The sequence below is a fragment of the Aquarana catesbeiana genome, linkage group LG04 (assembly GCF_042186555.1).
Source record: "Aquarana catesbeiana isolate 2022-GZ linkage group LG04, ASM4218655v1, whole genome shotgun sequence".
NCBI lineage: Eukaryota > Metazoa > Chordata > Amphibia > Anura > Ranidae > Aquarana > Aquarana catesbeiana.
Window position 1 is genome coordinate 377,409,243 of NC_133327.1, and position 26,663 is coordinate 377,435,905.

Consider the following 26,663-nt stretch of genomic DNA (forward strand, 5'->3'; position numbering starts at 1 on the left):
GTGCAATTTATTAATGGCACCCCAAACACAGCAAGATACGTGTTTTTGCTCTTAAAATATACTTAAAGCCCAAAACCATAAACATACTTTAAATTCTTTGCCATATTGGTCACATGTAGCTCATTCCATGAAATGAATGGGTTGCCCTATGTATGCTTGAAAAAATGTGTACACGAGACATGCTACTTAGTGTGAAAGGGGGCTAACCTACCATCAATGCACAAAAAAAATACAATCCCTGATTATTAAAAATAATATGCATCTATTTTGGGAGCAATATATTAGCTTAATTGTAATATTATCTAGGACACCTTCTCCTTAGCGTTTAAACATTATGCTTTTCCTGAAATGCTGACATGGAAAATAACGGCTTAATAAACTCATTCATCATAATGGGCAAAAACCTATGGAGTAAATTGAAATAACCTTTCAAGACCAGCAGCTTTTAAAAGTATTAATTTCTACTTGAGATAATTGGGAAGGACACCTAGGTGGACAGGCAATATTTTTATGGGATTGCCCTGTCAGCTGCTCAAATTGTCTTTGGAGTTGGGAACAATCGCTTAGCACTGAATGACAGTGAATCTTGTAAATAGGTCTTAGATGACAGGACTTGCCATAAATTCCTAAACTGAACTCCTATCCCAAGGTCAGCCATAAAAGTATGCAGGTATTGAGTGGCCTTCACTGGAGCCTAAAGGAAAGTGGTAGACTTCAAAAATGGCCACTGGTTGTGCTGGAAGTCGTAAAATCAGCTTTATAAATTGACAAAATAAATTATAAGAAAACACGGATGTTGTCATCTACATTATGCAGTAGCTCAGCAGATGCAATTTCTGCTTCTCTAAGAACTGAAATAGTAGTGCAGAATTCAAAGCCAGCAGATTTGTGGTTTTAGTAGCTTGTCTACTTAAGAAAGCAGCAAAATGTGTGTATTGCATTGCAATAAGAACTGTACTCTATTGGACATGTTAATATAATAATTATTGTTGTTATATCATCATCATCATTATATTTTAGTTGTAGTAATGCAAATAAAATAATAAAATTAACACATTCTGTTCACCCTGCCTTTCACCCCCCACCCTTCCCTGACATCCCCCACAAAACCAATCCCACTCAACACTGAGCTCATTCTGAACACAACTGACATTCTAATTCTTCTGTCCCCATATGACATACTGCCATTTCCATGTCCATCAGACTTACACCTAGTTTTCTCCCCACCTGAAACACTGCAGTTCCCCCCACACCCACACTCTGCTCCTTCTCTCCCCATCTGACATTTTGCTCCTTTTCTTTCCATATGACACTTTGATTTTTCTCCCTTTTTCTGAAACTCTTCTGGTTCCCTCTCCTTTGACACTCTGATTCTCCCCCCCAACAATCTGCTCGTCATTCCTGCTCTGACACTCTGCGCCTTCTCTCCCCCCTCTGACACTCTGCATATGCCCTCAGTACTCTGCTCTTCCCCCGAGTACTCTACTGCTCATTCCCCCTCTGCTACTTTGCTCCTTTTCTCCCCCTCTAACACTCTGCTCCCCCCTGATGCTCTGCTTCTCCCCCCATGACACTCTGCTCCTTCTCTCCCCCTCTGACACTCTGCTCTTTCTCTTCCCCTCTGACACTCTACTCCTTCTTCCTCTGACACTCTGTCCCCCCCCTGACACTTTGTTCCTTCTCCCTCTGACACTCTGCTCCTTCTCCCTCTGACACTCTGCTCCTTCTCCCTCTGACACTCTGCTCCTTCTCCCTCTGACACTCTGCTCCTTCTCTCCCCCTCTGACACTCTGCTCTTTCTCTCCCCCTCTTACACTCTGCTCCTTCTCCCTCTGACACTCTGTCCCCCCCGACACTCTGCTCCCTCTCCCTCTGACACTCTGTCCCCCCCGACACTCTGCTCCCTCTCCCTCTGACACTCTGTCCCCCCCGACACTCTGCTCCCTCTCCCTCTGACACTCTGCCCCCCCTTGATACTCTGCTTCCCACTTGACACTCTACTCCTTCTTCCACTTCTCCTCCTCTCTCCTGTTAAGAAACTTTACCAGGAGAGGGGATGGGGCATGAGATACTCCAAAATGATTAGCACATAACAATTTGAAGACAAGCTTCTCCTTTAGTAAACATGAATACTGGACAGTCTAAACCAGGGATATGCAATTAGCGGACCTCCAGCTGTTGCAGAACTACAAGTCCCATGAGGCATAGCAAGACTCTGACAGCCACAAGCATGACAACCAGAGGCAGAGGCATGATGGGACTTTTAGTTTTGCAACAGCTGGAGGTCCGCTAATTGCATATCCCTGGTCTAAACCATCCACAACTGAAGAGCATGAGGTAACTCTCTGAACAGGGTAAGATCCCGCAGCTGGGAAACATGAGGCAGGTTTCTGAGCTGTCTAAGGCCTCACATCTAAAGTCCATGAGACGATGAGTTTTTTTGGCATCTGGTTAACGTGCACCTATGCACAACTACTGGTAGCCAATTCGATTTCCAGAACACTGTACAGTCACAAGGGTTCATTTAGGGTCTTTATTTGAAAGTCCACGGGACAGCTGCCACCTTCCAGCTTCCTCTGTACACGGTCCAGTGAGGGAGACAGTCTTTCTCCAGACCAGATCCTTTGTGGTGAGTTTCTACAATTGGCTTCTAGGTAAATCCACCCATGCCCTCAGCCCTGATACCACTGTGGCCTTAAGAACAGCTGCACAGTCCATGGGCTGCCTGAGAGCAGCAGTCTCTCAGGCTTTGGAACCTTCCTGGGGAGAGAGAACCCAGCACTCCAGTGCTTCTGACTATTTACTGTATCACATTTCCTGCCCCCATCTGGACACACCTCTTCAGGGATTGGCTAGAGCATGATAAATATTCAGGCTTAGGTTTTTGCATCTCCCTCCCTAAGCTCTGGAAGCTTCTTCCAGAGGTAGATGGAATCAATCAAGCTCCTCCCAACCTGTAAAACCCTGGACAGAGCAGGACAGATGATCAATGTCCCTTGATTAGAGAAGGACCCACAAACTAAATTTACCTAGCATCCTACACTAGGAGGGTGCTACATTTCATTGTACACAGAAAGGATCAGAATGTTTATACCTGTATGATAGCATAAACTGTTCTATGATCATAAATAATAATATAATATCCAGATCATTCAATGGCCTATAAGCATGGTAAAGAGACACTGACAAAATACTGAAATAGTTTGATCAAATACAGCAATGTAAAATACTTACCATCAGCGCGTTCCTTGAATCCAATCTTTACTCTCTTGCAGTGCTGCAGCTTCCACTAGAACTTTCTAACGCTTTAGGGTATGTTCGATGGCTTTGTCTTACTGCTGCCCATTTTTGCCCCCACTCCAGCCCAACATCTTTGTCACTAGAATATTCCTGCAGCTCTGAGTTTACACACTACTGAAACACCAGAAGGCAGAAATGGGGAGATGCAGGCAATACCCAGAAGTGTTGGATTCTCAAGATTCTAATGGCGGCTTTAGCTTTTCAAAAGAGCAGTGTGGATTCATGTATGGTGAGTATGGTAAGCATTATATACTGTATGTATTTTATCATAATTTTTTGGGGTTTAAATGTTTCAGTATTGTGACAGTAGCCCCTAATTGTATGCATTTTAAATTACATTTGCTATATTAACAAGAGTTAAGTACTTCGAATAAGATGCCTCTTACTTTGCTGTTAATGACATAAAGTACATAATTACCATCTTTTCATCTTTGAAATATCTGAACAAGATGTTTATGCCAGAGTGGATAATTCCCAAAGAAGCTTGTTTACTGTACATAGAAGGTAAAACAAAAAGAAAATTCATATGCTTAAAACGAAATCCCCCCCCCCCAAAAAAAAAAAAAAAAAACTATGGAAATACAGTATACCATAGTATGAAAAATGAAGGAGAAAATTAAGAGAAAACAAAGTGGTTTGGTATCTATGTGGTGTAGAGTAGTTATTTCTTTACCCAAATATAATTCTTACAGCAGAACTACACTGAATCTGAGCACCACAAAACAAAAAAATCGATTTAATTCATTTTTAATATTCAAAGCAAACTCCTCCACCCATCCAAGTCTCCATGCTTTATTTTGCTGAGAAATCACTTTGAAAAATACCTCCTAACATTTCTGCCATGATTATCTCGAATGGACACATGTTTCATGTAGGATTTACTTCCTGGAATCTATCTGCCCTTAGCTCTGGCATGGAGGCAGGAGGATATGCTTAGCTGACAAAACCCCTCCTCCTCTCCTGAAGACTCCTGGGATGTATGACATAATTTGCCTAGGCCTGGAAACAAGGAAGTAACTGAAGGAATGTAAGAGATTTTGAGAAAAGCAACATTAAAAAAAGGCCCCAGTTATTGTAGGTTGTTTACACTACCTCTCTGGCTATGACCACCAAAGACTCTTCAGCATCTGAAATACTTCTTGGTGCTTAGGATGTCTAGTCATAATCACCCCCCCCCCCCCCCCCCCGTGACCATGTGCCTACTATGTCCTGTAGTGAAGTAGGGATGAGACCACAGCACAGAGCTGGGAGTACAGGCATTTGACACTAATGGATATGCTAAATGATAAGATACTCTTGAAGGACCGAGGTATTCAAGATCTGACTCAGTTCCTGTTGGAAACATAACTTTGACCAGTCTCCTTTTACAAGAAAAAATCCTGGTGATAAAGTATGTTGAAATTATGAAATTATTAAACAAGAATTTGTATTTAATGATTGGATAATGGAAGTAAATATTTACATTTTGGTTGTTATGTGAGGATTCTCAATCCTTTTAGTGAATCAGCCTCACTATATGAAACATCACAAATACCAGGATGTGATACTATTGTGACTTACACAAATGATGTATTGGCATTTATTAGTTATAACATGCTTTGGCCTTGACACCTGTAAAAGGCAACTTTAAAATTAGTCCATATCCCTTTAGAAGAATCCATTTTTTCTGGACTTGTGACAGTTGTTGGAATTTACTGAAAAAGAAGTGCAATCAAGTATATAGATTGTTTGCTATGGGCAGCTGCCTTATTTTTTTTTCATTTCTTTCAGGATTTATAAATCAGTCTCGGTGACTGGATTGTCCAATGTGACTCCTCTGTTATATACAAATGTAACGTAATGCTAGGGAACATAACTTACTGTATACGGAAAGAGATAAACTGAAGTCTAATGCAATTAACAAATGAAAAAAAAAAAAAAAAAACAAAAAAAAACAAAAAAAAAAAAAAAAAATATATATATATATATATATATTGCCATCCCATGCATCCAGCAGTTTAGGAATGAAACATTCTGCTATAGAAGATTTACAGGGGACAAGCATCTTACAACATACAATGACACGGTGCTGAATTGCCTCATTTTCTCCTGCAACTGTAGATCAGACAAAAGCCTGCAAGCTTGAAAACCTGCAGCTTTATACCAGTTCACTTAACTCCATTCAGAGACATTTATTTGTCATCTTAACTTTAATCTAAAAAAGGAGTGACCCGGAACAGCAGAAAGGTAATTTTGTCTAACACATCTTGATACATCTCATGCCAGCTCTCTCAGTTGGCTATGATTGCACTGATTGTTGCCAGTGTAGCTAAATAAAATCTGTTTTGGAAAGTGAATAATACACTATAAGAACAGACTTTAAATTGCAACTGTTGCTGCTCCTGTCAAAGTCTTTATAATATAATGTTAGATATTAACACATTTTAATGGAAATAACCTTTAGAAAATACATTTTATGCACATATACAGTAGAGCGTGCAGAACTACCGTATATACTCGAGTATAAGCCGAGATTTTCAGCCCTTTTTTAAGGCTGAAAGTGCCCCCCTCGGCTTATACTCCAGTCACTGTCGTCTGCCTACCTGATCAGCGTGTCATGCAGACAGACGGCAGCCAGTGTATTATAAAAACATTCGGCGGCCATTCCAGTGTTCAAAAGCCGCGCCTCCTCCTCGTCTGCGATAGGCAGAACACTCAATTTCCCAGCAGTCAGTGTTCAGCCTATCACAGACATCCTCTCATCCTCGTCCGTGGTATGAGGATGAGCGGATGTCCATAATAGGCTGAACACTGACTGCTGGGAAATTGAGTGTTCTGCCTATCACAGACGAGGAGGAGGGGCTGCTTTTGAACACTGGAATGGCTGCCAAATGTTTTTATAAAATGCTGACCGGGCAATGGTGGCTGCAGATCGGTATACAGAGGCTGCAGATCGGTATACAGAGGCTGCAGATCGGCACAGAGAGGATGCAGATTGGCACAGGTAGGCTGCAATGAACACAGGGAGGCATGCACAGGACACAGGGAGGTATGTATACACAGGACACAGGGAGGTATGTATACACAGGACACAGGGAGGCATGCACAGGACACAGGCAGGTATACACAGGACACAGTAAGGTATGCACAGGACACAGGCAGGTATACACAGGACACTGGGAGGCATGCACAGGACACAGGGAGGCATGCACAGGACACAGGGAGGTATGCACAGGACACAGGGAGGTATGCACAGGACACAGGGAGGTATGTATGCACAGGACACAGGCAGGTATACACAGGACACAGGGAGGCATGCACAGGACACAGGGAGGTATGCACAGGACACAGGGAGGTATGCACAGGAGACAGGGAGGTATACACAGGACACAGGGAGGCATGCACAGGACACAGGGAGGTATGCACAGGACACAGGGAGGTATGCACAGGACACAGGGAGGTATGTATGCACAGGACACAGGAAGGTATACACAGGACACAGGGAGGCATGCACAGGACACAGGGAGGTATGCACAGGACACAGGGAGGTATGCACAGGACACAGGGAGGTATGCACAGGACACAGGGAGGTATGTATGCACAGGACACAGGAAGGTATGCACAGGACACAGTGAGGTATGCACAGGACACAGGGAGGTATGCACAGGACACAGGGAGGTATGCACAGGACACAGGGAGGTATGTATGCACAGGACACAGGAAGGTATGCACAGGACACAGGGAGGTATGCACAGGAGACAGGGAGGTATACACAGGACACAGGGAGGCATGCACAGGACACAAGGAGGTATGCACAGGAGACAGGGAGGTATACACAGGACACAGGGAGGCATGCACAGGACACAGGGAGGTATGTATACACAGGACACAGGGAGGCATGCACAGGACACAGGGAGGTATACACAGGACACAGGGAGGCATGCACAGGACACAGGGAGGTATGCACAGGACACAGGGAGGTATGTATGCACAGGACACAGGCAGGTATACACAGGACACAGGGAGGCATGCACAGGACACAGGGAGGTATGCACAGGACACAGGGAGGTATGCACAGGAGACAGGGAGGCATGCACAGGACACAGGGAGGCATGCACAGGACACAGGGAGGCATGCACAGGACACAGGGAGGTATGCACAGGACACAGGGAGGTATGCACAGGACACAGGGAGGTATGTATGCACAGGACACAGGAAGGTATACACAGGACACAGGGAGGCATGCACAGGACACAGGGAGGTATGCACAGGACACAGGGAGGTATGCACAGGACACAGGGAGGTATGTATACACAGGACACAGGAAGGTATGCACAGGACACAGGGAGGTATGCACAGGACACAGGGAGGTATGCACAGGACACAGTGAGGTATGCACAGGACACAGGGAGGTATGCACAGGACACAGGGAGCTATGTATGCACAGGACACAGGGAGGTATGCACAGGAGACTGGGAGGTATACACAGGACACAGGGAGGTATGCACAGGAGACAGGGAGGTATACACAGGACACAGGGAGGCATGCACAGGACACAGGGAGGTATGTATAAACAGGACACAGGGAGGCATGCACAGGACACAGGGAGGTATACACAGGACACAGGGAGGCATGCACAGGACACATAGAGGTATGCACAGGACACAGGGAGGTATGCACAGGACACAGGGAGGTATGCACAGAACACAGGAAGGTATGCACAGGACACAGTGAGGTATGCACAGGACACAGGAAGGTATGCACAGGACACAGTAAGGTATGCACAGGACACAGGGAGGTATGCACAGGACACAGGGAGGTATGCACAGGAGACAGGAAGGTATACACAGGACACAGGGAGGCATGCATAGGACACAGGGAGGTATGCAGCTGCAGATGGGCATTGTTGACCCTCTTTTTCACTTACAGTAGCTGCTGCATTTCTCACCATCGGCTTATACTCTGGTTTTTTGTGGTAAATTAGGGGCCTCGGCTTATATTCACATCGACCTATACTCGAGTATATACGGTAAATTAATATGTAATTGATTAATCAAATTAAGGTAAGTGGAATTTTCCTGTCAATGCCTTTTTCTGTTAAACCTCCAGTGACCGCATGCAACCTCCTGGGTGGTAATAAAACTCTACAGACAGCTTTGGCCTATCAGGTAGTACAGAACAGTGAATCTGGTAGCTCATTTTACTAAAAGTTTTAACTTACCGTATTTATCGGCGTATAACACGCACCCCAAGTTTAGGAGGGAATTTTAAGGAAAAAAACTTTTAGGAGGGAAGTTTAAGGAAAAAAACCTTACATTAAAATGCCCATCAATGCAGCCTCATCAGTGTCCATCTGCAGCCTTGCCCAGTGTGCATTGCAGCCTTGTCAGTGCAGAATTGTCAGTGCAGCTTTGCCCCAGTGCAGCCTTGTCAGTGCAGCCATGTCAGTGCAGCTTTGCCCCAGTGGTCAGTGCAGCCTTGCCCCAGTGGTCAGTGCAGCCTTGCACAGATCGCTTGAAAGATAGCCGCCGACATACACATAGCATGTAGTTTTAAGTATGGCACCGCGGAGTTCGGAGGGACTCGGCGGAGCTGAACGAGCGCCGCTGAGATACACATAGTCGAGTGTACTCGGCTCTTTCTGGCGCCGCTCACAGTCCCGCCCAGACTGGGTGGGACTGTGAGCAGCGCCGGAAAGAGCCGAGAACACTCGACTGTGTATCTCGGCGGCGCTTGTTCAGCTCCGCCGAGTCCCTCCAAACTCCGCGGCGCCATATTTAAAACTACATGCTATGTGAATGTCGGCTGCGATCGCGGCGATCGCTCCCATAGATCACAGATAGCGGGGATCGGTGTATAACACGCACCCACGATTTTCCCCTGATTTTAAGGGGAAAAAAGTGCGTGTTAAACGCCGATAAATACGGTAATATTTGCAGATCATGCAGGCATGTTTTAGTAGCACCTGTACACTTGACCCCCAAGATTGGTCATTGAAAAGTTTCTTCCCAAAAGGCCAAGTTCAACCGAAACTATTATTGCAAAATAGAGGGTTGAGTCATTTCTGGCTTCTGGAAACGGCGGCAGATGTTAAAGATGAGCTGTTCCCATTTAAGTTTATGGCTCTTGTTTCAAAGCCCTTAAAGTAAATATCACTGATCCTATGTACTGAATGCTAGACCTATGCAGAACCTAATAGAAGACGTAGTGAGATTTGGGTGGACTTACCCATTAAAGAAGGAGTCTAGGTTGTCTATAATGGCAGGATATATCTTCACTCTCTCCAGCAGGATTTCGGCTTCAGAAATCTGCTCTGCATTATTTTAATTACAACAGTCAGGGCCACGGACATCTGTGAAGAGAACCACTCCAGTTCAATCAAAAACCCTGAGACTGGAATCCAGTGCTAAGCAGATGTAGTAAGGAGTCAGAGATTTTTCTGCAGTGTTTCCAGCTAAAGCCTGATATACACTAGTAGTTTTTTTGTTGTTCAACCCTGCAGGGCTTGTGTTCTAGCTGTGCTATTGTGTTCTGACAGGAGGATGGCCCCCCTGCCAGAACATTCCGGTCAGCGTTCTCAAACCATTGGCTCAGGTCGCTAATGGGGAGCCGATTGGCAGACCTTTTTCGGTCATGCCCTACTGACAGAAGCTAACTAAACAGCCAGCTTCTGTCAGACCGACTGCAATACAGATGGACCAAATGTCAACCATTTTCTATTAAACCAGACAATGCCACCTGACATTCGGCCCGAGTATACTAGGCTTTAAGGACACTCAGCAAATTACTTTTACACCCCTAAAGCTGTCCATGCACTAAAATAATTTTGCTCCAAAATGTTCCCCTTATGGAATGTTTGTACGCTTTTCTAACACTTAGTGGGATCGAATTGACGATTGTTTTCATTCAACCATAGTGATAAGAATTTTTCACCAATCAATTAAATTAATATTGTCGTGAGTTTGTTCTAGGCACAAACGAAACCTTTTTAATACATGTAAAAAGGAAGGAATTACATTCAAGTAGCAGGTCTGGGTGACATTTTAAGAGCTTTCAAATAAAATTGGTTGACTCAATAATCAAAAGTTCTAAAGTTCTAAGTTGAAGGAAAATCTACTGGTGTATGGCCAGCGTAACCCTGTAGTAAAATGCTTCCTGGAGTTTTTTTTTAAGGAAAACAGAACACTAGATAATATGCTTAACAAAGAAACATGTTTCACAAGCTTACATTTTTATTCTACTGATTTCATCAATCAATAGTATTACTTTAAGTCAGAACCTTCTGCTATAATCAGACAACAAAAAACGTTGAGACAGAATTTCAACAACAAAGCGATATAACAATGCCATTGAATTGGTGATAAATAAGGACCTTTTTTTTTTTTTTTTTCCAAAGAGGGAAACAGTTCACTTTGGTGGAAAACCTACCGGTATCAGCCAATTAGGTTTTCTTTTTTCTATTCCCATGAAAATAGAACAAGAATAGAAAAAAGAAGAATAGCGTTTAGGTTTAAAAGAGCCCCTCATACTGTTAGAACTCTATTGCTATAACTTATTCAAACAATACTGCTATAGATATTAATACAATAATACAGAAAATCAAGATAATGTCTTTGTATGCCAAGATGCCCTGGAATTTGACAAAATATAAGATTTGAATTAAGAATTGGAAAATCTGTATATATATAAAACTGATTTCCAAATGTGTAATAGTGTGTATGAATTGTAATTTATCAATATTAGACATAAAACTTGAACAAAAATGTACACAGTCTTTTAAATCATTTAAAAATGTGTATGTATGCGTTTCTACTGCTATGCAAACATTGCATGTTTTCAAAAATGTTAGCTATACAGATAACAGAGCCCTTTACGCATAATACAAATTGACAAAGGAATCAAAAACATAAGGAGACACGATTAAGACATTAGAAAATGTTTGCTTAAATCTTACATTTTATTGGGCCTTTAAAGAACTGCAGGGAAAAACAAATGATTAACAAACAATCCACGTACACATGAGATGCTAAATGTACCATTGAACACTTTCTAATTGGCGTGAACTTGTGATGCTGAACCCTGTTATCAGGTACATTGATGACACAACAAATCCCACAATCCCAATTCATTTCTTTCAAAGGGAGGGCATATTTAGGTAAATTTGCTTTTAGGAAATGGGAAATCATGAGAGGGATTTAGCTGTATGATACTACAGAGACACAAATGGCAGAAAGCTAATTCAATCGAAACAAGGCAATTACAATTTACTGTTCATCTCACGCAGATTGCTGTTTACTTCTAAAAGTGTTATCTTCGGCAAAGTAACATTTTGGTCAAATAGGCATGACATGAAACAGTGTAACAAAAGAACAAACTAAACTACAAGGCTTTTTTCACATGCAGTTGATTAAATCTGGCCAAACACTGTATGAGTTTCGTCCAGTTCCAGATGAAATTGGCTAGCCCCAACATACCTTGATTGAAAGACTGAAGGAGCCCAGTAGAAATTTGGAGGACAAACAGTGGCTGAATCAAGTCAGATGCAAACAAAGTGAGGTGGATTGAGCGCACTCTAGGTGAGGAAGCAGCTGATAAACCAGCACATAAATGATTTAAATAAAGTTAAATTAAGTTAAGTTAAATAAATTTGGCAATGTCCAAAAAAGCAGTAAAAACTAGTAGGAAGGAAGGCTGCTTGCAGATAGAAGCTGATCTGAAACGAAGTGAGGGAAAGAAAGAGGCGCCTTCTAAGCGTAGTATATTAAAAATTTAATGGATTCATTGTAAAAAAGTAGCGAATACACTCACAAACAGATGAGAGAGACAGGCATGTATAATGGGTGTCATCCGCACTTATCCAGAGGATGCAGGGCTGGGACCGGTGTGTACCGAGAAGCCGTCCTTGGTAGCGAACGCAGTGGTGGAGTCCAATGCCATCAGTATCCAGGGGAAGGAATCCGTGAACACCGGAACGTCCTGCTGCAATGTCATCACTTCCGGAATAAAGTTCAGCGGGAGGGTGCGCACGTTGGAAACATGCATGCTTCTTCCTCAGGCTCTGATGGGGCCATCTTAGAAGTGGTATATATTATGCTCACAGTCACATGATAAGCCAGAGATAAACCACACTGAGCACTAATGGAGATCATACTTGTTCAATGAACACAATCTAAACTAATATAGACAACTATCATCTGTGCTAAAGTCAACTGGTGATGAAATGAGACTATGATGGAAAATTGAAGTTAAATGACAGGTGGTGAAAAAACCAAAAACATGATAAATAAAGTATAAAGTATAAAGGTAATATTGGAAGAAACGGAACACTTATGCCCCGCACACACGATCCGAAAATTGTGTGGAAAATACCGCTTTCGAAGCGATCGTATGATAATAGGATCATTAGTACAGAGCTTTCGAGAGCCGATCAGGACAGTTCATGCGATAGTATTCTATCGGACATACAGGAACATTTTTTCATACGATGCCAGATTGTGCGATTTTCATTTAATCAGTACAGCTATCGTTTCGAAAATGCAATACTAATGCATTACAACACATGACATCACTTCTGAATTTTATTTCTGTCATGTGGGAATTTTCGTGACTTTAGTAAACTCATCAGATTCGATCTGAGATCAGCATGCAATAAAAAACGGATGATCATTCGTCCGATAATCTCATCATGTGTATGGGGCATTAGAATGATAAAATAAGAAAAACAGAGTTATAGTAATTCCATCAATGCATCGATCGATGACAGGAAATGTGTATGGGAAAAGGGAAAATGTATTCCTAATATGGCTGTATGAAAGTGGCCAATCATGGAGATGGGTAATGTATAGAGAAGGGGAAAAGGTAATGTATAGAGAAGGGGAAAAGAAAATACAAAAATCAAAATTAAAATTAAAAAAAAAAAGGTCGATAATGAAAAAAATAAATAAAAATGAGAATCAAAATAAAAATAAAAGTAGAAATAAGAATAAAAATAAAATTAAAAATATAAATGAAAATAAAAATAAAGACAAAAGCAAATGAAAAAAAATTAATAAAAAATAAATAAATAAATAAATAAATAAATAATAATAATTAAAACAAATAATAAAAAAAATAAAATTTATAAAATAAAATAAAGTAAAATAAATAAAAATAAAAATAGAAATAGATAAAGATAACAAAAATAGAAATAAAAATAAAGATGGAAAAAAAAAAAAAAAAGATAGAAATAAAATTCTAGTAATAAAGAATAAAGATGAAAGACGTGAAATTGCTAGTAAGGGTAAAGCACTCAGTGAATTGGACTGAACATCAAATTGTCACATATATAGATGTGAATACTGACGCATGTGTACACACGTATGTGTAGTGGTGCGTACATGTGTGTAGAGGTGCAGATGCATAGGCACCTAAACAGCGAAGAGTATGAAGTAATGCATCAAATTAAAATCAATAACTGATCGAACAGAGATAGTCATGGGTGACTGAGAGAGGTCAATAGAAAAATTATGCATATATATATATATATATATACACACACATACATACACACATACACATACACACACATACACATATATATATATATATACATATATATAAATATATATATATATATATATATATATATATATATATATATATATATGTATATATATATATACATATATATATATATATATATATATATATATATATATATATATATATATATATATATACATATATATATATATATACATATATATATATATATATATATACATATATATATATATATATATATATATATATATATATATATATATACTGTATATACATATACACATATACACACACATACACCTGCATGCATCCATTGCCAACACAAAACAAGTGAACCTGTGATGATGGATTATACATGTATATGGTATTGCATGGGCCACTAGGTGGTTGAACAAATATGGGCAACAGGAGTAATTGATACTTATAATAAGATATTGATTTCTATGCCTTCATTTAGGCCCCCAGGCGAAAGGCTATCCAAGGTAAAAATCCAATAATTTTCCCTATCACATAACCTCTTATAGCATTCGGCTGAGGGGAGCTGCTTGGGAATGACTATGACCCAGACATGCAGTCCTGCGGAGGACTGTTGATGGAATTCCTTGAAGTGCCTAGCGACACTATATTTGTCCAGCCCTTTTTCGACAAAATTTGACAAAATTCCGGTGCTCACCAAACCTTTTACATAAAGTAGGCTGCAAGGACATGTCAGACAATACACGACATACTCTGAGGAACAGGTGAAAAAAAATCAGGTATAGTGTATGATTTACCTTTACGTATAAATACTTTTTGTCTGTGTGTGACGTGATTGCATGTGAGACACAGGGGTTTTTTGCAACGCTACATTCCCTTGAGGTTGAAAAAGGTAAGTGATGCTCTCACAGTGGGTATCGAACTTTGTGTTTTTATTCTACTGGGCGCTATTTTGGCCTTGATGTTTTTAGCTCTTCTGTAGGTGACTTGTGGTCGATCCGTGAGTGTGGATTTAAGATGAGGATCCTCACTGAGAATCGCCCAATGTTTTGCCAAGATTCTTTCCATTTTTCTAAATTGGCTATGGAACTGCGTGACGAAGCGGATTGGTTGGGAATTATCATCCATGGTCTTGGTTGTATCACTCCTAACTTCAGTGTGAAGGTAATGCTGGAAAGCTCCCTCGACTATCTCATCAGGGTAGCCCTTGTCCCTAAACTTCATTTTTAAGGTCTCACCATGGGTAATGTAGTCCTGCACTCGGGTGCAATTGTGCTTGAGTCTACAGAATTGACTCTTCGGGATGTTATTGACCCAGCGTGGGTGATGGCAACTCCCATAGTGTAAGAAGGAGTTTGCGGCCGTGGGCTTCAATTAGTTCTGTGCACAGATGACTGTGTCTTCATGGAAGAGTTTCAGATCCAAAAAAGCACGTTTTTGGTTATCAGTAACTGCGGTGAAAGATAGGCCCATGTTATTGGCATTACAATATTCAAGAAATGCTGGTATAAGGGTTTCTGGCCCATCCCAAATAATGACCACATCATCAATATACCGACCGTAATATACTAGATGGGACAAGTAGGGGTTATTCTGCCTTATGTGAAATTGTTCCCAGTACCCCATAGTCAGGTTTGCATAACTGGGGGCAAAATTGGCCCCCATAGCTGTGCCTCTGATTTGGATATAAAACTCACCATAAACTTCAAAATAATTATGAGTGAGACAATATTCTAGCATATCCAAAAGAAAGTGTACCTGTCGGGCATTCAGAAGGGGATCCTCATTGAGAAAATACTGTGTGGCCCTCAGGCATACATTGTGGGGGATGGAGGTGTAAAGTGAAACCACATCCAATGAGAGCCAATGATATGATGGCTCCCACTGATATTGTTGTAATGTGTGTAAAAATTGTATACCATATTTAATATATGAGGGAAGATTGTGGACCAAGGGCTGTAGAAAGTGGTCGAGATAGATGGAAAAGGTAACTAGTCACACTTTCCATGGCTGCGATGATGGGCCTCCCAGGTGGATTAATTGTCCACTTTCATACAGTCATATTAGGAATACATTTTCCCTTTTCCCATACACATTTCCTGTCATCGATCGATGCATCGATGGAATTACTATAACTCTGTTTTTCTTATTTTATCATTCTAAGTGTTCCGTTTCTTCCAATATTACCTTTTATACTTTATAATTTATTTATCATGTTTTTGTTTTTTTCACCACCTGTCATTTAACTTAAATTTTCCATCATAGTCTCATTTCATCACCAGTTCACTTTAGCACAGATGATAGTTGTCTATATTAGTTTAGATTGTGTTAATTGAACAAGTATGATCTCCATTAGTGCTCAGTGTGGTTTATCTCTGGCTTATCATGTGACTGTGAGCATAATATATACCACTTCTAAGATGGCCCCATCAGAGCCTGAGGAAGAAGCATGCATGCTTCGAACATGTGCACCCTCCTGCTGAACTTTTATCTGGAAGTGACGACATCGCAGCAGGACATTCTGGTGTTCACGGATCCCTTCCCCTGGATATTGAAGGCATTGGACTCCACCACTGCGTTCGCTACCAAGGACGGCTTCTCGGTACACACCGGTCCCAGCCCTGCATCCTCTGGATAAGTGCGGATGACACCCATTATACATGCCTGTCTCTCTCTCATCTGTTTGTGAGTGTATTCGCTATTTTTTTACAATGAATCCATTACATTTTTAATATACTACGCTTAAAAGGCGCCTCTTTCTTTCCCTCACTTGAATCAAGTCAGATGCAGCCACTCTTTTGGTTTTTTGACAGCAGGCAGGGCTAGCCGTCCAAAAAATAACAGCAGCAGGAGATTCATCCATGTGCACTGTTTAGCACTTATGGAGGAATCTGTTCGATTTACATCTATATGTGTATGGTCAGCTTTAGATTTCACAACCCTCTGAGGGTAACAGAAGAAGAGGCACATCCCTCACCATCTCACAATTTAGTGCTTGGGGCCTAACATACCTACTAAGGAAGTTTTCATTAACCACTTCCTGCCGGGAAGATGTACCTGGACATCATCCGATTTTAGTGGTTACGTTATACCAGAATGATGCCTGCACCTACAGACATCATCCCGGTATGGATCTTTGCAGCTGGCGATTTCCAGTAAGGCAGAAATAATTTAAATGGCTAATTAGCCACTAAAACACTTCAGCGGGTGGCGGAAGTGGTCCCACCCCCCTCCCACCGCCACCTCTTAAGGGCTTTACCTATGATTGTGGTGCCTGGGCTGCGATGGCTGCCTTGAACAGAGAGAGAAGAACTGACATCATTGCGAGATATGTCATCACTTCCGGTTCCACCTCTTTGTTTACCTGGCCACCAGCGGCAAGGAAAGCAGCTGAGCAGACCGATCTGTGTCTGATCGGCTACATGGAAGGCTAGAGGAGAGATTTGGGGTCTAATGTTGTTTGTCCCTTGTGATAACAATAAAGTTAATTTAAAAAAGTGTAAAAAAAACTTTTTGTATAAAATAAATAATAATAAAAAATGTAGTGTCCCCTGTCCCACCGTGCTTACACGCAAATGCGAACGCATACGTTACTCCCACAAACATATGTAAACGGTGCAGGCACCACACATGTGAGGTATTGCCTTGAACATCAGGTGGTAACATCATCTTTCACATTATACAAAAAAATTGGGCTAACTTTAGTGTTTTTTTTCTTTTTAAAGTGTCTTTTCCAAAAAAAGCCGCTGCACAAATGCCGTGTGACATAAAAAATTGCAACATCCACTATTTTATTCTATAGGGCCTCTGCTAAAAAAAAAATATGTACACTATAATATTTTTGGAGATCCTAAGTAATTTTCTAGCAAAAAAAGTTGATTTTTACATGTAGGAGCGAAGTGTCGAAATTGCCCTGGATGGCAAGTAGTTAAAGCGGAGTTCCACTCAAAAGTGGAACTTCCGCTTATCTGTCTCCCCCCCCTCAGGTGCTAAATTTGGCACCTTTCAGGGGGAAGGGGGAATGGGTACCTGTTTTTGACAGGTCCCCGTCTCACTTCCAAAGACAGCGCCGTGGCGCCGTCCCTCTGAAGTTTGGCCCCCTCCTCCTTGCCAATTAGAAAGTGCAGCGTGAATTGCGCATGCACAGTGGTGTACCGGTTGTGAAGCCGAAAGGCTTCACTGCAGGTTTCCCTTACTAGAAATGGTGGCAGCAGCACCCGACAGCCGATCTGAAAATTGGCTAGGGTGCCAACATTGCGGGAACCCTGGACAGGTAAGTGTCCTAATGTTAACATTTTTCGTGTTGGGGTGGATACACCTCTTTAATACTACAGGTTCACTTTATAAATGAAATTACAGCCTCACTTTGATTTATGAAGGATATCCTCTAGTACATGTGTACTTCAAAGAAACAGTAAGCAAAATAGTTTGAAAGAGCTACTCACAACATCAGTGAATATACAGTATATGCAAAAAAATCTATGCACAGAAAATTCAATAACTTACATGTAACTCTGTTATACACAGTTTGGTTTTGTAATGGTAGTCATTTTAGGCTTGGCGGGCTGCTGTTGGGCTCTGCCCCCTTCCCTGTGTGTATAAAATCAGACCGAAGCTCTGCCCAGATGAGCCCGAGTCCATCCACATGGGAGAAGACAGGCTGACACTTGAGATGTAAGCTGATCCTCCAGCAACCCCCCCCCAAGGGCTTTGTCCCTCTCTGCCTTCAGATACCTTCTCATCCTGACTGCTTCATTGGAGATTGCCTGCTTGAGGAGCCTGAAAACATGCTGAGATCTGTAGTCCCACAACACGCAGTCTGCTCCAGATAGGCACAGACGGTCAGAAAGATGTGGGAGGATGCTTTTATTCCTGATTCCAGCAAACCATGTAGGGGGGCTGCTAGAACTTGCAGTCCTTCCAGAAGATGGCAGCCATGGGCTCTTTTCTAAGCAGGTATGCTAGGGCAGCACACAAGCCTGTAGTTAGAGACTAGGAATGTTAGGGAAAGACTGCACTTTATGTTAAACTGTTATCTTGCAATATTCCAGTAAAGCTTTTTAAAAAGTTGTCATGCCTGGTCTGAAGTTGCTTAACGCGGAGCTCCACCCAAAAGGGGAAAATCTGCTTTAAGACATTTTCCCCTCCCTACTCTACCTAACTTGGCATGTAATTTTGGAGGAAGGGGAATGGGTACCTAGTTTTCACTGGTACATGCTCCCACTTCCGCTCGGAACGCCTCTCCTTCCCCCCACCCTCCCTGCAGTCTTCTGGGACATGTCACAGATCCCAGAAGACTACAGTACCATTCACAAAGCACAGTGTGACTCACGCATGTGCAGTGGACAACCCACAGTGAGGATACCAATGATGGGAACCTGGAGGCTAGTGAAGAACTAGCCCGGGTGAAGATAGCGCTGGATCGTTGGACAGGTAAGTGTCCAAGCTACAGGTTTTAATTTTTTTTTATTACAGACTGGACAACCGATTTAACCCTTTCGCTGGCAGAGCCATTTTTGCTTTTTTGCACACGTTTAAAAAATCATTTTAGGCCTGAACATTACACAAAACCCACAAATAAATTATATTTTCTGAAAGCAGACACCCTGGAGAATAAAATAGTGGTAGTTGAAATCTTTTTATGTCACACGATATTACCGCAAAGGTCTAGGAAATGCACATTTTCAGTAAAAAACACACTAACGTGAATTTTATGGCAAACACAATAAATTACCCAGATTTTTGGTAAAATATAAAAGAAGAGGTTGTACAGAGTAAATAGATACACAACATGCCAAACCTTAAGTTTATGTGCGCCCGTAAAATGGCGGGGTCTCCAAATGACATCATGGGGTGGGGATGTTTACTTAGCTTTGAAGCGAGAAGCAGCGCTGCAACGAATGGCAAGTGACTGGACCTGTCGTGTTCAACAAGCATCATTTTTTTTGTGCGGTTTGGTGGCTGGTGTTTATTGTGATTGATGATGGGTTTATGTCGGGGAACATGTTTTTGTTTTTTAAAATAAATTACTTCTCAACAACTGTGTTTGTGTTTATATTTACCTTTCACATTTGTTTGGTGAATGAGTAGGGGTACTATGTAGCCCCTACTCATTCATATAAGGAGGCTGGGGGACCCATTTTTTTTAAGGAGTCTTACAGTTTCTGATAAGCCAATAACTCTCGCACCCCCACAACCATAGGCCCAGGGCCTGGTAAAGATTGGGGAGGGACACCCACGCTGTTTTTTTTTTTTTAATGCCAGCTATGTGGGCCCTTTACAAAACAATCTGGAGTGGATGACTGAGAGAAGGCGAATGTATTAAATACCTAATACACAATACACAAACATGCACACATACAGACACACCTCTTAAACAGTAGCTGTCTGCTAAGGCGGACCTGCAGTTACACATGGCAGAGGTCATGAGACTAGATGTACATAGCAGCAAGCAACTTTTTTTTTGGAACAGGGGGACAAAAATTACAGATTTCTGGCCATGCTTTCTCAACAGAATAGGCCCCTTACTTCTACTGTATATCCAAAATCCGTGCATTTGAAGGGTCTATGGTCTCCTCTCCTGGGGGATACTGTAAGAATTTACCATCTACTATAGTCGGTTATATATCTCTTCCCTGGCCCCTGATTTTAAACACATGCCTACAAACAAATATAGAATGCTTTTTTAAAAAATTGGCAGCAGAAGCACTGTACCTTCACTTTCTCCTGGCTGGAGAAAGACTTTTTTAATTATTTTTATTCTGCATTCTTTTATTCTCTGATTGCCCAGGCCCCCCTGCTGGCCAGGCCCAGTACAACAGGGCCAGTTGTACTGGCTTATCAGCGGCCCTTCCCACGGATTCTAGAAGAATTGAGCTCTGTCATTTCAAAGTCATTGTATCTAATTTTTAGGGATTCCTTAATGACTGGCACTACCACTGTATTGTCGTAAGGCCAACATGGTGCCTATATTTAAAAAGGGATCAAAGTCTTTACCAAATAACTATAGTCCTGGTAGTATAAATTCTATAGTTGGGAAGATACTGGAGAGTTTAATAAAAGACCACATAGACAAGTTCTTGCTGGAAAAAAAAATATTCTAAGTAACAGACAGCATGGATTCAGGAAAGGCAGAAACTGTCAGACAAATCTGATTTCTTCTTATGAGGAGGTGAACACAACCTTGGACAAAGGGGAGGCTGTGGACGTAATATATTTAGATTTTGCCAAAGCGTTTGACACAGTTCCCCGCACACAGCTAATGTGTAAGGCAAAGTCTACAGGCTTGGAAATATCAGTTTGTAAATGGATAGAAAACTGGCTAAAAGACCGTATTCAGGGAGAAGTGGTTAATGATTCATACCCTGAATGGTCTAAACTTATTAGTGTTGTACCCCAGTTCAGTGTTGGGAGACATACATTTTAATATATTTATAAATGATATAGAGTGTGGGATTAAAAGTACCAGTTTAGTCTTTGCAGATGACACCAAACTATGCAGTGGAATAACATCCTTACAGGATGTCTCCAATTTACAAACTGTCCTAGTGCTTTTAAGGAAGCTTATTTTTATTAACTTCTGAGAAAATAGAAATGTCTCTGATAAAAGATACAGCCATCACATGCACTTTTTAACTCCTAGTGTAGAAATTACAGTTCCTTTAACAAAGCCACAATGTGGCAATTATAGCAGCATTACTGGCTCATTAAGGTTCTTTAATGTAATGGTGACATTTCATTCTGTCTTCTGAAAGCTATTGTTTAGCAAGTGCATAGCACTGTTAACTTGATATTTTAAAGCACATACACTAAACACATTTCACCATCAGGAGACACATTAGCAGGATGCAGTTACTTAATAATGTGCACTGGTAATTACAGTCTCATCAAAATCCATTGCCAACTACCAACATTACATGTTTATATCAATTCAGCACATTTCAGCTACATTTAAACTTCAGAAAACATGTCTAAACAATATTAGTCATTTTGAAAGCCGCTGAAAAGTTGTAAATGAAAAAAAGGATGTAAAAAAAAAAAAAACATAGCAATTGGTTTATGCTTCTTTTCATTTAGAACATGGTCTGTGTCCTGTGATAGTAAAAAGAAAACTGCATTACCACCATATTCCATTTTCCACAAGCTTATTCCATAATGTCCAATGCACAAATGATGCCGCCCTCCAGATCCTGCTGCCATTGCTATCCCTCTTCATCTAATGCATTTCACGCCATAGAGGTCTTAATCATAGAGGTGGCGTGTCCTGTTTTATGTACTATACATATTCAGATATAAATATACTATTATAAATGGAGAACAGACCTATTTTGAAATGGGCCCCACTACTCCCATATTCTTGCCTATACCTATGGGTGCACACAGGATTAAATACATATGCAGGAACATGAGGCAGAGTTTAGGGTCCTAAGGATGCAGGTTTTTAATCTATTTTTTTTTTGTCTTTTGGTTGAACTTGATAGACATGTGTCTTTTTTAAAGTGGCTGTAAAGGCACAAGGATTTTTACTTTCATGCATTCTCTGCATGAAGGTAAAAAACCTTCTGTGTTCAGCAGCCACGCAACACCCCCTAATACTTACCTGAGCCCCCTCTTGATCCAGTGATGTCCAGGAAAGCTTTGCCTCTCCGGGGACTCGCACTCCTGATTGGCTTTTGGCAGAAGCGGGAGCCATTGGCTCTTGCTGCTGTCAATCACAGCCAATGAGCCAATCGGGTGACGAAGCTGGCCCCGAGCCGCAGCTCTGTGTCTGAATGGACTCACAGAGCAATGGCTCAGCTCAGTTGCCCCCCCCCATAGCAAGCTGCTTGCTGTGGGGGCAGGAGGGAGGGTCCAGGAGCACCGACGTGGGACCCGAGAAGTGGAGGATCCACTGCACAGGGCAGGTAAGTATAACATGCTTGTTATTTTTTTTTATATAAAAAATGAGATTTTGATATCAATTTAAATTATGTAAATATTTCATAAATAAGCATGCACACAGTCATGCAGACCAAACTGCCAATGATGGCAAACTCATTTGTTCCTTATCACTACCTTTCCTAATTCTTGAGGTCAGGATTGAAAACACTAAAACAATGTGGAAATAAAACATGTTTTCTTCCCAGATTTCCTTTGGTCATGAAGGTAATGGCCATAAGTCTAAGCATTGTTTTTAGCCTAGAGCTGATCCAATTATGTCTACCAAAGAATTGATGCCATCCACTATATCAGATCATAGTAAATGATCAAAGTCCACATCCAGACAATTTTTTTAGGTTGGAAAAAGAGTGGTTTAGGGGTTAGAACGTCTGTCATAAGGCATGACTTAGCCTCCAGGAAATCTTGTATTCAGTTTAGTGATTGCCATATTTATTACAATGTTTATAGTTCAATAAATTAGAAGAAAGCATTGCACCTTGACATGTTAAATTCATGTTCTTTGTTGGCGTTTTCATTTGAGAACCTGTTTTCAATAAAATTATATGAACAGAGGTCTTGGTAGCTTTGTAATACTCTCTATCAATGAAGTTTTGATCAGCAAATTAGCTTTAACCACTTCAGCCCCGGAAGATTTGACCCCCTTCCTGACCAGAGCACTTTTTACAATTTGGCACTACGTTGCTTTAACTGACAATTGCGTAGTCATGCAATGCTGTACCCAAACAAAATTTGCATCCTTTTTTTCCCTCAAGTAGAGCTTTTTTTTGGTGGTATTTGATCACCTTTGCGGTTTTTATTTTTTGCGGTATAAACAAAAAAAGTGATAATTTTGAAAAAAAAACAATTTTTTTTACTTTTTGCATTAATAAATATCCCCCAAATTAAATAAATAAATAAATAAAATTTTCTTCATCAGTTTAGGCCAATATGTATTTGTCTACATATTTTTGGTAAAAAAATCGCAATAAGCGTATATTGATTGATTTGCGCAAAAGCTATAGCGTATACAAACTATGGAAAAGATTTATGGCATTTTTATTTATTTTATTTGTTTTACTAGTAATGGCAGTGATATGCGATTCTTAGCAGTATTGCGTCATTGCAACGGACAGATCGGAGACTTTCGACATATTTTTGGGACCACTGACATCTATAGAGCCATCAGTCCTATAAAAATGCACTGATTACTGTATAAATGTCACTGGCAGGGAAGGAGTTAACACTAGGGGGCGATCAAGGGGTTAACTGTGTTTCCTCACTGTGTTCTAACTGTGTGGGGATGGGACAAACTAGGAGAGATGACAGATCACTGTCCCTACTTTGTAGGAACAACGATCTGTGTTCTCTCTTCTGACAGCACAGGGATTTGTGTGTTCACACACACACAAATCCACTTTCTGGCTCTCGTGCACGTGATCGTGGTGATCATGCCCGCCGGCCACGCGCATCGGGTCCCCCGCTGTGCAGCGGGCACTTGCGCGCCCTCTGGTGGCTCTCCAGGGCAAAGCCGTATATATATGGGATTTCGCCCAGGAAAGCCATTCTGCCGCAGTATATCGATGTGAGCCAGTCGGGAACTGGTTAAATAACTTATTTTACCAGGATCATTGCTTTTTTTAAGATAATAGCATTACTGTTGGATTACTGTTAAAGTGTTATAATAAGAGCTGCCTAATGCGAATAAAACAATGTACATATATGCTGCATAAATAGTTAATTTGATTAAAATAAAATACTTCAGCAAATTATTTCATTTATATTTATTCTTTAAACCTGTTATAATCTTATTTGCTTTTTCGATCAGTCTTGAACTATAATGTCCCACTGAGGCATTTAAAAAGGCTCTAGTATCAATTAGGTAAATGACTACCAGGTGCAAATAACTAAAGGATATATTAATACTTAAGTCTAATAAATACTAATGTGTTAAATATGGTGGAAGTAAAAGCAAATCATTAGCTGTCCTTATAATAATTTCCTTCTCTCTACAGTCTACTGGCAAAAGGCCAAAAAGTCATTCACATGGTAGATGTTTCTCAATATTCTCTCAGGTAACATGCCAGACGCTAAGTAATCTAGGAACAGAATGCTAGCTAGGCTCAGTACAAATTATGTTTTCTAACTGACACATTTTTTCAGTACCAATCCAATTTAAGCTAAAGATGGTAGCGGGAGACAATGCAGATAAGCTATTTTCCTTTGATATTTAAATGTTTTAAACTTTCTTTGAAAGTAAAAAATTTTTTTTCTGAACTGAAACCAAAAAATCGTATTAAAAAGAAGAATCAACCTAAACAGACTTACAATGCTCATTGGCTCATTGGAGATCTCTTGATGTATAAAGCACATTGTATAATGACCACGCTTCATAACTAATTCAGAAACTGTCTTGTACTTTTCACTACCAATTGAAATTCCAATTTTAAGTCCATTATACAGAATGGAAGTTTAAAGGTGGTACACTGCTGGAGTAGTATGGTGATATTAGAACACTCACTTTCCCTGGAACAACCGTGAGGACCGCACTAAGCAGAGGATTGGAAACAGTTTTTGGAGTGAACAACACCCGCCCTAAGGCACCCACTTTGTCGCTCGGTACCCCTGTAGGGGTGATTATTTCTGGTGAGTGGGGCAGCACTGGGGGGCGAGCACTTCAAGTCACCTTATGAAAAATCGCACAGAAGTCACTGCGGTGTACCCTCTAGGGTGAAATAAACAGCATTTATAGCCAAACTCTGCTCTCCCCACCTGGTTTACAGTATTCTTCTCTGCATGGATTATATATAAACTTTTCATGAAATTAACCATATTGCTTGGCATCATAGATGGGAAATTGGAATTAATTGAATATTTATTTATTTACCTTTTTAATTTTATTTATGCACAGGCAGGGTTTCTACTGAATTTTTAGTCTGTCACATATCAGGACACTTCACGTCTCACAAGTGCCACACTGTCCCAATATTTTTGAACATTTGAGTCAAACACTACTGTATTTATTATTTTTTGCACATATATATATATGAAAGGGTAACACAGATATTACACTGGTAATAAATTTCACATTTTCTCCCTTACTATCTAAAAAATTTTTTTTTTTTTTTTTTTTTGGGCGCCATCTTGTCCCAATATTTTTGAACATTGGGGCTAAATTCCATATTTGGCACTGCTTCTTTGCACAGCTCACTATAATAACTCTCTTCACTTATTTATTAAAATCCAAATTGGTTAACACCTCCACCCCGCCGAAGGGATGCACTTTATTTAGTAGTTTTTAAAGCAATGGTGTTTTTTGAAACTTTGGCCATCTTTAAATATATGTTCCACCCTGTTTTAGACTGTATTATCTTTTAATATTGGTGGAGCTTTTATGTATCATGGTCACCTGGATTTAGGTGTGAATCCTGTGACAATTTTACCTGGTACGCAATAATACTATAAAGGGCAGCGCCGTTTCCATTCTCATCTGTTTTATACAATGCTCATAATACTTATAGGCTTAAGATTTTTTTACCCTAATGCATTCTTTGCATTAAGGTAAAAATCCTTTTATTTGTTACAGATCTCGATCCAGTGCTGTGGCCGAGAGCAGCAACACTGCTCTCTCTCCCTTCTCATTGGACTCATCGGAGTGAGAAGAGCGGGAGCCATCGGCTCCTGCTGCTGTCACTCAAATGCAGTGACGAGGGAGCGGTGGGGCTGAGCTGCACTGTGTGTGTCAATAGACACAGACATTGGGGCTTGGAATTGAGCCCACACTAATGCACCCCTAGCAAGCAGCTTGCTAGGAGGTACCCAGTAGGGGGGAAGAGCCAGGAGCACTTGGGGGGGGCAAGAAAAGGTGGATTGGGGCTGCTCTGTCCAAAGCATAACATGTTTGTTATTAAAAATAAAAAAAAGATACTTTAAATCACTTTTAAATAAAT

The 26,663-nt window shown here is 40.9% G+C and overlaps 1 protein-coding gene across 3 annotated transcripts in view; it reads right to left on the bottom strand.

Annotated features, from left to right (window-relative positions):
• The window catches only part of HS3ST5 (heparan sulfate-glucosamine 3-sulfotransferase 5), a 478,882-nt gene that overhangs the window by 172,653 nt on the left and 279,566 nt on the right, over positions 1 to 26,663 (bottom strand). The window contains exon 3 of one of the 3 annotated variants that reach the window (XM_073627111.1): positions 9,508 to 9,631. The exons of the other annotated variants lie outside the window; for them this stretch is intronic. The gene's annotated coding sequence lies outside the window, so the exon portion shown is untranslated. The remainder of the gene's footprint in view (positions 1 to 9,507; positions 9,632 to 26,663) is intronic. 3 annotated transcript variants of the gene reach the window in all.